Source organism: Oryzias latipes, chromosome 9 (genome assembly GCF_002234675.1).
Source record: "Oryzias latipes chromosome 9, ASM223467v1".
In the NCBI taxonomy this organism is placed as follows: domain Eukaryota; kingdom Metazoa; phylum Chordata; class Actinopteri; order Beloniformes; family Adrianichthyidae; genus Oryzias; species Oryzias latipes.
Window position 1 is genome coordinate 783,822 of NC_019867.2, and position 11,825 is coordinate 795,646.

The following is an 11,825-nucleotide window of genomic DNA, read 5'->3' on the forward strand; positions in this document are numbered from 1 at the left end:
ATTACATGAAATCTTTCCACCTTTATCCACCTTTGTCATAGTAGGGAGAACACCTCAATGGAAGGGGGGGTCATCTTAGATAAGCACTTGCTTTGCTAGCAGCAGCTTTTGTTCAGAGCTCACCGTTTTTAGTTCAACCTTAAGTGTTGGACGAAGTTGGACGTTCTCTGTGAACCGCGTGCTCGGCAGAGTTCAAACCCTTTTTAGTTGGAAACGTAATAACCTCGGGAATCATATTTATCGATAGAAACTGGCGCCTTGTTGGACGGATGACCTTCATTGGTTGTCCTGCAGTTTGATTGGTTAAATGGTGGTGGATCAAATAACGGGGACCTAATTTGATTGGTTGTTGTGCCAGCGGCACACGCTGACAGTGGTCTATAGTAACAGACGTTTTAACCCGTTGGGAAAAACAGCTGGTTTTGTTTGTTTTCAAGTCCAAGTGAGGCAGAAGTCTTTAAAAATGATTTAATGACTGGAGTCAGACTTGAGTCCAAGTCACGTGACTCGGACTCCACACCTGTTTATAACTGATTTTCTTACATGTGATATTTCATCCTCTCTGTTCAGTGACAGTGTTGGACATACCTGTCAAGTTGTGAATTTCAAAATAAGACATTTCTGGTGCATTCTGCAAGCCTGCAATCGTTAACCCGAAACAAGCCCCCCCATATATCAGGGCAGATGTACACACAGCCTAAAAGATTTCACACTAGTTGGTTTAAAGGCATAGGTATGCGTTCGTGAACACTATCTGTTTTGTGTGCATGTTGACATGTGGACATTTTTGCGGCTAGCAGGTGTGTTGATAATATTTGAGTGTGTGTGAACAGGCCCCGCCCTTTTTGTACTACATTTGAACCGTACCATAATGATTAACAACCAGTAAACTTGTTGCTTTATGCTGCTTCATGGTCTCATCCCCCTTCCCCTCCTATTATCACCCCCTACCCCCCCCCCCCCTCTCTCTAACGTCCCTCTCTCTTCTTCCCCTCTTTCCTTTTCCGTCCGGTCCAACACCAAAGATTTTCAATCATGGTTGAAATTAATAAAGTTTGGCCTCAATTACAAAAGGGGTTTATTCAGACATACCTTTGGTTTGTCTGAAGATTAATAACCCCTCTTGTTAAAATAAAATATGTCCAACACAAGAGGCCAGAAAGACTAAAGGGCTTTGAAGCACATTCATTTACCAAAATATATTCAGGTTGGTTAAAGTCGGACTTTCTTTTTGATTGCCGTTGTTTGAGTCAAATATTTACATTTGTTACACATTTCATGGAATCTGGAAACATCTCAGCTCTGAATTCACTGAAATCCTGACGAAAGGATCAAACAATGTTGTTTTTGAGCAGCATTGATACTTCAATCTCTGCTTCTATGATGGGTTCTGCCGTGGAGCGGTTCTCCTCATAAACACCGACATATTGTCCTCATTCCATTGTTCTTTTCATGCATGTGAGACACTAACCACAGGTCTTCCAGAACACGGGACTGCCGTTTCATTTTTCAGCACCGCTTGGTCCTTGTGACCAGAACATCTTCTCTTTTCTGGAATCAATGCGCCGCTCTCATTTCTATTTTTTACATTAACCTCACAAAAAGCAAACTGCCCTCAAGATGCATCTGCAGCTGAGTTTGATGACAGAAGATGTTTTCTTCTCATAAATATATTGTTTTAAAACTGGAGATTGAGTGATTCACACAAATCCTGAAGACAGACAGGAAAGCGGGGAAATTGTTTCATTTTCCAGCCAAACCAAAAGAATCTGCAGCCTTTCTGGCTGAAATCCACCTCAGACCTTCAAGTTTCAGAAAACAGCTGTTTGCAAACATCAGAGACAGACGACAGCAACAGCCAATCAGATTTCAGTCTGTGAAACCTTCGTACTGTCTTTGCTTAAACTGGGCGTAACACGTTCTCTCCAGCTTTTGAGACTTTTGAAGCTTCATTGTTGGAGTTTTGGTCATTTGTTGGGTCATTCACCTGGTCTGGTGAAGGATCTGACTCTGAGGAGAAGTGTCAGGAAAGGTTCTCATTCTTCAGGCCGTGTCACGAGTCAAAGGAGGTCGTTTCCATAAATGATGGAAAACATCGTGAAAGGAGGCCTTTGCAGTGTTTGAGGCTGATTTCTTTGACACATCAAACTCGTTTTGTCTCAGAAAAAAAGCTTTTCAAAGAAAAGGAGTCAGTCTGAAACACAAACGAGCCGCTTTGTTTCATCTCAAGTCCATTTACAGCAGAATGAAACGAGGGGATCATTACCAGAGAAACCTGCTGCCCAGTTAAAGAACCACGAGACACCAATAAGGGATGAAAGGAAACGTGAGCATTCATCAAAGGGACCATAATTACCTCCAGGGACAGGAAAAGGGGTCATTATTGCTAAAAAGAGGCTCAAAAGTGTTAAAGAAACAGACCATTTCTTATATTTGTGTTCACAGGATGAGCAGCTTCCTGCTTCTGCTCTGACCTGCAGAACCGCAGAAACTTCATGCCAAGTTTTAGACACGACCAAACCCGCAAATGACCCGAATCAGAGGTTCTGACAGAGACTGAGGGTGGATCAGACTGGACACATTTGTCTTCCCCCATAATCCAGAACAAATTTTCAGTCTGAACACACTCAAGCGGAGCCTGGTCCGGGACCAATCGGACCAATCTTTCTCAGTTCCATTCCAATCGGACTGAGATCCGGTTTGCTCTGAGTTTCCACAGTCTGAACACAATCTGTTCACGAAGCGGAAGAGCTGAACCAAACGGCCACCGTAGCCGGTAAACAGACAAACATGGACCAACAACGAAACACATCGACTTACGCAGATGTGGTCGGATGAATGCAGGCTCATTAAAGCAGCTTTTAACGAGATCCACGTTGCTTCTGACTGTTTTCCCGAAAATCTATACGTCCTAAACACGTATGGACGTACCGTCTGAGCTGCCGTCTCCTCAGTAACCGCCCTGCCGCACGCCTCCGCCGCACGCCTCCGCCGTACCAACGTAAGACGTGTTGGACCTGACGTTGATCCAGACGTTCAGAACTGACCTGCAAAAAATAAAGTTTGAATCAGGGAACTACCTCAACAAGGACTGCGAAGCGCAGGACTTGTAGCTGCTTTGCCCCGCCCTCGTAATTCCTGTCCAATGGCTGAAGAGATCTTTAGTCACATGCTTTGTTTACAAGCTTTGCTTTACACAGAAATGTCGGGTTGACGGCAGTCTGGATACAGACGGTTCAGGACTCGATCCAGGCCAAACTAAGCTGACTTGGTCCAGACAAACAGATCTTTCAGGTCTGAATAGAATTTAAAACTAGGAGAATCAAACATGTATTCACGTGCACACGTGCATACACACAAAGGTAAACACAGCACCAATCACTCAGCAGCAAATGTTTCCCACAAATCCTTTCAAACCGGAGGAGAATTCTGCACATCACCATTCATACACATGAGAGGACAGGAAGTGACATCACGAGTCCAAAAGTTGGTTTCTTTCTTTCTTCCTTCACTTTTTTTTTTTACTTTAGTTTGTTTATGTTTATTGGGTTATTTATGAATTGAAGAAAATGTTTAAAATGTTTCTAATTTTTTAAATAAATGAAAAAATATTACTTTTGAAGTTTGTCTTTTCTGACTAAAATGTGGGTGAACTGGCCTGTGGGAGGGGCCAAACGGTATCAAGGTGACTGACAGTTTGCTTCAAAGAAGAGGAGCTCCAACCTTTGAAATGAAGCAGTTGTTTTCATATTTGTAGGATGCTGAGGAAGTTTGACTGGTGCCATCTCTCGAGGAACAAATATTTTGTGATTGAAAGTAAGACACTAAAGAGTAAACAGGAAGTTGGCAGAAACCGTCTGAACACAAATCAGAGGGTTTACAAATAAAAAAGGTTCAGACTCCAAAAGGTGTGTGGAGGTGGAGCCAAAAGGAGCAGAAAGAAAACCTTTTTTCATCTGGATTCAGCGACGACTGCAGAAAATTCAGTCGACTGAAGAATTTAAGAGCGAGAGTCGTCATCCCTGAGCTTAATCTGAAGGAGTGGTTACCGTAGTGACGGAAATCGTTCCTCTTATAATGGATTGTCATGAAGAAGGTTTGATTTCTCTGACCTACATTCTCTTTACCAGCTGCTGTTTTGGGTTCTGCTGCAGGTTTCTGAGGCAGCAGCGAAGGGGGCGGGGCTTAATACAGCTCAGCTGTGAAAGACAAAACATTTCTTTTTTTGGATAGTTGTAAAAGTGGTACGATCTCATTACAGTACTGCCCTGTGTGTGTGAATATGAGTGATTGTGTGTGTGATTGTGTGTGTGTGATTGTGTGTGTGATTGTGTGTGTGTGATTGTGTGTGTGATTGTGTGTGTGATTGTGTGTGTGATGTTGTGTGTGATTGTGTGTGTAAAGTGTTTTTCAAGTACACATCATTCCATAGAGGTGTTTTTTCTGTAATGATTCATAGATGCTGATGAGCTTCAGGATGAACGAGTGTTTTTCTTTTCTTTTCACAGAGGATTCACATGTTTGCTTTAATTCTCTGCATTCTTGTAAATATTACATGTTTTTAAATCCTTTTCTGAAAGAGCTGGAGTTTAGAAATGTTCATAGTGGTTTCATTTCAATCCCCTCCATGTCTGCACTGATGACCCAGATTCCTGCTTTTCCCAACACTTTTCCCTGAATTCCTGTTGGTTTGGTTTCCTCTGTCATAATTCTGCAGGTCAGAAATGTGTTTCATGTTTGTAGAAATCACTGATGAGAATCCCAGATTACACATTTTTGAGGAAAAATGTTAGTTTGGTGAATTTAATGCTGTTTAAGGTCTAAGTGGGATCAAAATTCCTCCTTTGCTGGATTTAATTGTAGTTTTGGATCATCTGAAATGAGAAGCAAACACAGAGATGTCTTCCTCCTGCATCTCTGTTTTGGTTTCTGCTTCCAAACCGCTGCAGGCCTGTTGTTGCTGAGAAATGTTCAGGCTTTGGAAGACTCAGTCCCATCTTCTCCTGCTGGCAGACTCAACTGCAGGAACACAGGGATTCAATGAGCTTCTGGAGATCAGCCAAGCTGAACCGAATCCAAACCGGAGCAAAAATAAAATCCCAGGAAAGTGTGGATGTCAAAATCAAACCAAACTCAGTGGGAAAAGATCAGCAGCTTCCAGGCTGAGGTCCAAGTGTTCCAGTGGATATAGCTAGAAAGGACATTTGCGATGCTGATGAAGCCGTGACCCTGAGGGCGGAGCCTGTTTGGGGTCAGATGTGTCAGGCTGGATCTGCTGAATGGGATTCTGATGTTTTGGCCAAACTCCGGGTTTGTTTTCCCCTCTGTCTTTTTGAAGATTTGAACGTGTTAGACACGCATCCCCCCCCCACAACGCAGATACATCACACACTGCACCCCCACCCCTCCTTTGGTGAAACCAGCTGAGAATCTGCATCAGCTGCTCCTTCAGAAACCCAAAGCCTGAGCCCTTCTCCACACAGACCTGCAGGTTCCTGCTGACTCAGCTCCTCCTGCTGGACACCCCAGCAGAACCTGAAGGAGTCCACAGCAGGACAGCAGAGGGAACGCCGGCCCCGCTGTGCTCGGGAACAGGAACATCCGCAGGCTAGCATTCAGCTCCACCGGGTAGCAGTTTACAGAAAAAGATGATGATCATCTCTGAAGATCAAAGACGTCATGTTTTCCAAAAATAAGCAGCTCATGAGCGGCGGAGCGGAGATGGCTGAGAGCTTCATTCACGGAGATTTACAATGAAAATGTCAGGCTGTCAGCTGATGAAGCTGAGTCTGTCGACTCTCCAGAGGAATTCTGGGAGTTTGGACATGAAAGCAGCTTGTCTCCAGTGGAAACCCTTTGGGCTGGTGGTGACGCCGCGGTGCAGGAGACAGACTCGCTCCTCAGCTGGTTAAGGCCTTGACACGTGTGTCTGCGGTTCCACCAGAATCAAAGCTGTGTTTGTGATGCCCTGAAGGGAAGCGTCTGACGCCGCTCTTCCCGTCACCCTGAAGAACATCTCCTCCTTTCCTGGGATTTTCCCTCAGAGTGGCGGATTCTCCTCACCTTCATCCTCAAACGAATGCTTTGATTCCCTTTTTAAAACCAAACATGAAAACATTTTAACGCTGCAGAACGACAGGCTTTTATTTTCAGTATTTTAGGTCTAACTTTGCATTTTTGCATGCATTTTAAGCAGTGAAGTCTGTTTTTGTTCTTTAGACCAAATCTCTACATTTAGTCCGATTTTAACAACACATCAGCATAAACTCAACATTGTTTGAGTTGATTTAGTGCCGTGTAACATTTTGGACCTGTCCTTCACCCATTTAGAGTTGTAAACGGGTAACTGGGTGTGGAGGGTGAGTCTGTTTGCCCCCCGCCTCCTCAGTAAATTGGTTTGTTCCGCTTGAAATGACCAGCAAACCCCGCCACACCAACTTAAGGTTCTGGGGGTCTACCTGCCCGATTGTGTCGGTCCTGTGGGTCAAAGTGCTGCTGGGAGGAAGACCAGGGGCGTTTCAGGACTTCTGTCCTCTGACGACGCAGAGCGCCTTCCTGTTGCCATGGAGACTTTGATTAGGACATGAAGTGGAAGAATGAAGAAAAACAAAATACTTCTAGCAGATGCACATCAGGAAAGCTGTGAAGATGGAGGAGAACCGTCCTCCTCATTAGATCAACACTGAGATTCTGCAGCAGAAGCTCCAATCCAGAACCAGCAGAACAATGTTCTGATTGGATCTCTACAAAAGGTTAAGCCCTAAACATCAAATAGTTTTGCCACAGCAACTGCACCACATCAACAGCGTGAAGACATGAACGTGGAACCAGAGGGTTGCTAGTTTGAGTCCCGGGGTAAAATCTGGTGAGAAGGATCTCCAAGCACCCCACTGCTGTGCCTTTGAGCAAGGCCCTTGGCCTCAGGCGGTCCAGTGAAGCTGCTCAGGTCATCCATCCACATGTGGAGCTTTGGTTGTGAAGACAACGTTTCCGTCATGAGGAAATGAGAGCAAGGAAAGCTGTGGTGCTGCAGGTTCTACAGAACTTCAGGTCTGGGTCGCTGCCACAGCTGGACCTCCTCCGTTGGTCAGAGTAGTAAAGCACTCACTTCCTGTGTTCATCTGGATCAGAAGGCTGCATTAGTGATCAGAAGGTCCAATCAGAGACGTACAGGACTGTTGCTCCGCCCACTTCCAGAGGCTGGGCGTCGTTGAGTTCAGCTCCGCCTCAGAGGAGTGACGCCACTAAACCTGAAGGCCCCCACCCGCCAGCCTTCTGCTGTCTGCCTATGCCCCCCACCGCCCTTTCAGGACGTTTGAACTCCTCACAGGAGTCAGGCTCCGCCTCTGATCCGTCCCTCCTGCAGCCGCCGTCGCCTCCTGAGCTCCTCCCAAACGGGTTTGTCCATCAGACAGCAGCTCTGCTGCTCACCTGATGACCAGATTCACCTCCTCCACCTCCAGCTCTTCCTCCACCTCCACCTCCTCCACCTCCTGCTCTTCCTCCACCTCCTGCTCTTCCTCCACCTCCACCTCCACCTCCTCCACCTCCTGCTCTTCCTCCACCTCCTGCTCTTCCTCCACCTCCTCCACCTCCTGCTCTTCCTCCACCTCCTCCACCTCCTGCTCTTCCTCCATCTCCACCACCTCCTGCTCTTCCTCCTCCACCTCCTGCTCTTCCTCCACCTCCACCTCCTCCACCTCCTGCTCTTCCTCCACCTTCTGCTCTTCCTCCACCTCCTCCACCTCCTGCTCTTCCTCCACCTCCTCCACCTCCACCTCCTCCACCTCCTGCTCTTCCTCCACCTCCACCTCCTGCTCTTCCTCCACCTCCTGCTCTTCCTCCACCTCCTCCACCTCCACCACCTCCTGCTCTTCCTCAACCTCAACCACCTCCTGCTCTTCCTCCTCCAGCTCCTGCTCTTCCTCCACCTCCTGCTCTTCCTCCACCTCCACCTCCTCCTGCTCTTCCTCCACCTCCCCCACCTCCTGCTCTTCCTCTACCTCCTCCACCTCAACCTCCTCCACCTCCTGCTCTTCCTCCACCTCCTCCACCTCCACCTCCTGCTCTTCCTCCACCTCCTGCTCTTCCTCCACCTCCTCCACCTCCACCTCCTCCACCTCCTGCTCTTCCTCCACATCCTCCACTTCCTGCTCTTCCTCCACCTCCTCCACCTCCTTCTCTTCCTCCACCTCCTGCTCTACCTCCACCTCCTCCACCTCCTGCTCTTCCTCCACCTCCACATCCTACTCTTCCACCTCCACCTCCTCCACCTCCACCTCCTCCACCTCCACCTCCTTCACTTCCTGCTCTTCCTCCACCTCCTCCACTTCCTGCTCTTCCTCCACCTCCACCTCCTCCACCTCCTTCTCTTCCTCCACCTCCTGCTCTTCCTCCACCTCCACCTCCTCCACCTCCTTTTCTTCCTCCACCTCCTGCTCTTCCTCCACCTCCACCTCCTGCTCTTCCTCCACCTCCTCCACTTCCTGCTCTTCTTCCACCTCCTCCACTTCCTGCTCTTCCTCCACCTCCTCCACCTCCTTCTCTTCCTCCACCTCCTGCTCTTCCTCCACCTCCACCTCCTCCACCTCCTGCTCTTCCTCCACCTCCACCTCCTGCTCTTCCACCTCCTGCTCTTCCTGCACCTCCTCCACTTCCTGCTCTTCCTCCACCTCCTCCACTTCCTGCTCTTCCTCCACCTCCACCTCCTCCACCTCCTTCTCTTCCTCCACCTCCTGCTCTTCCTCCACCTCCACCTCATCCACCTCCTTCTCTTCCTCCACCTCCTGCTCTTCCTCCACCTCCTCCACCTCCTGCTCTTCCACCTCCTCCACCTCCTGCTGTTCCTCCACCTCCTCCACTTCCTGCTCTTCCTCCACTTCCTGCTCTTCCTCCACCTCCACCTCCTCCACCTCCTTCTCTTCCTCCACCTCCTGCTCTTCCTCCACCTCCACCTCCTCCACCTCCTGCTTTTCCTCCACCTCCTGCTCTTCCTCCACCTCCACCTCCTCCACCTCCTGCTTTTCCTCCACCTCCTCCACCTCCTGCTCTTCCTCCACCTCCACCTCCTCCACCTCCTGCTCTTCCTCCACCTCCACCTCCTCCACGTCCTGCTCTTCCTCCACCTCCTCCACTTCCTGCTGTTCCTCCACCTCCTCCACCTCCTCCACCTCCTGCTCTTCCTCCACCTCCACCACCTCCTGCTCTACCTCCTCCACCTCCACCTCCTCCACCTCCTGCTCTTCCTCCACCTCCACCTCCTGCTCTTCCTCCACCTTCTGCTCTTCCTCCACCTCCACCTCCTCCACCTCCTGCTCTTCCTCCACCTCCTCCACCTCCTCCACCTCCTGCTCTTCCTCCACCTCCTCCACCTCCTCCACCTCCTACTCTTCCTCCACCTCCTCCACCTCCATCTCTTCCTCCACATCCTCCACCTCCTGCTCTTCCTCCACCTCCTCCACTTCCTGCTCTTCCTCCACCTCCTCCACCTCCTGCTCTTCCTCCACCTCCTGCTCTTCCTCCACCTTCTGCTCTTCCTCCACCTCCACCTCCTCCACCTCCACCTCCTCCACCTCCTGCTCTTCCTCCACCTCCTCCACCTCCTCCACCTCCTGCTCTTCCTCCACCTCCACCACCTCCATCTCTTTCTCCACATACTCCACCTCCAGCTCTTCCTCCACCTCCTCCACCTCCTGCTCTTCCTCCACCTCCACATCCTACTCTTCCACCTCCACCTCCTCCACTTCCTGCTCTTCCTCCACCTCCTCCACTTCCTGCTCTTCCTCCACTTCCACCTCCTCCACCTCCTGCTCTTCTTCCACCTCCACCTCCTCCACCTCCTATTCTTCCTCCACCTGCACCTCCTGCTCTTCCACCTCCTGCTCTTCCTCCACTTCCTCCACCTCCTGCTCTTCCTCCACCTACTGCACACGTCATACAAACCAAAAAAGATGAAAATCAATCATTTTGATAAAATAAGCACACAAATCAGTAAACTTGGAGTCAAATCAATTTGAAATACAAACTCAGAGGGAAAAGGTTTTTCAGGAATTTTCCTGCCAGATACAGAAGTTATGGATGTACATTAAGTTATGGATGTAGAATGATGTGCAGATCTAAAGACTGAAGCCGTTCTCCGATCAACGTTCAAGAACCTGACTTCACATGAACCCTCCTTGTGTGATGGATGGTGTGTCTGTCAGGAAGAGCGTCCAGTGTCGTGTCTGGAGGATGGTCATCATGATGCTTGAGCGGGTTCCTGCCTGACGCCGTGCACGGCGGGTACCTGAGCTCCGCCTGGGCAGAAAATCTGACCTCTGCGTTTCTACGATTGCGTTGGTTCAGCTCAGATTCCAGAGAATCCCCGTTCACAGAGAATCACAGGCGACAGATGTGGAGGATCAGGTCCCTGAACGCATCACTGCTGCCCTCTGGTCACTTCAGATGACCTCTCATCCCAAAGGGGAGCTGCTTCAAAAGCCTCGCCTCCAACGCAGAGAAAACCCTGCCGTCACGTTCTCATAATTTGTACCACAGAATTTAATAACTACCTCCAGTTCTTTATTCCTGGTGAAGATCTTTAAGGAGGCCACGCCCCTTGGGGTCCTGTGGACACCTCCTGTTGCGTTCTGCAGAGGAGCTGCAGGCTTCTGCTCACAGATCCACTCCATTCCTCTGAAGGTTCCTTCGAAAAGTTTTTGAGTCAAACCTCAGGTGTGGGTGGAGCTTCTAGGAAAACATCATTTTCACCAAAATCTCCCAAACGTCCTTCTTTTCCTTGATCCGTCTCATGTTTTTGTTCCTAAATCCAAACCTCTTTGTTCCAAAAGCTCACAGAAAGCCGGACTCAGGTTCCTGTAGAACAGAACTACATTTCTGCTTTAACTATCAAAGTAAAACCAGAGAGAGGTCTGTTCAGTCCAGACACTCAGAGTTTCTAAAACTGGAAGTTCTGCAGAGCTTCCTCCCCTGATGTAGACGGCGTTGGTGCATTTACTGAAATAATCCCAGAAGAGATGAACTGTCAGTGATTTGCAGATAATCACGCTGCTGGTAAATAACCTACAGAAGCAGACGAGTAAACAGCTCTTCTGCCTCCGAGGCTGACTTATTCTTTTGCAGGGGGATCTGAGAGCTGTGTCTCTCCGGGGATCCTTTCACTGGAGCTTCAGGCAAATGTTTACCAGTGATGACAACTTTCTTTAAGCAGAGAGTTGCTACGCACAGCAGCTGATGAAGCTTCACAGCTTTAAATGACCCCAATGTCAGAGGGCGATCCCACCGGAGGAACGCCGAGGACGCCACACCCCCAATCATTTCAACCTTCAGGCATTTGGTTTTTCTGACTTCCTGCAGGAAATATTCAAAAAAAATACATTTTCTATTCAGCTCCAATTGTTCAACCATTTGTTTTTCTTCAGCTCTGAAGACCGGAGCTCTTGTTGGAAAGGGCTTGTTTCTGTTCCTGTGGTCATGTAGCCCACAAAGTGAAGTCCACGCCACGCGTGTGCTGATGCTGTGCCGTGTCTCTCCAGAGGCTTGAGGAAGACTCCGGCCTGCTGATCCAAAACCCTCCTGTGGACCTGAGTCCACCGAGGCCTGAACATGGAGAGTGCAGCACCGTGGAGTTTTCCGAGGTCTGACTGTGGCCCGCCAGCCCCCCAGCCTCACCGATGAACCCTGATGATCTGGGCAGACAGGACAGGTGGTGGTGGTGGTGGTGGGGGGGTACTTTGGCTGTAATGACGCTTACCCAGCGTCGGATGCCGCTGGTTTTCTGCGGGGTCAGTCGGGCCGTTTCTTGCTGCATGTTTGTCCTTGTTGGT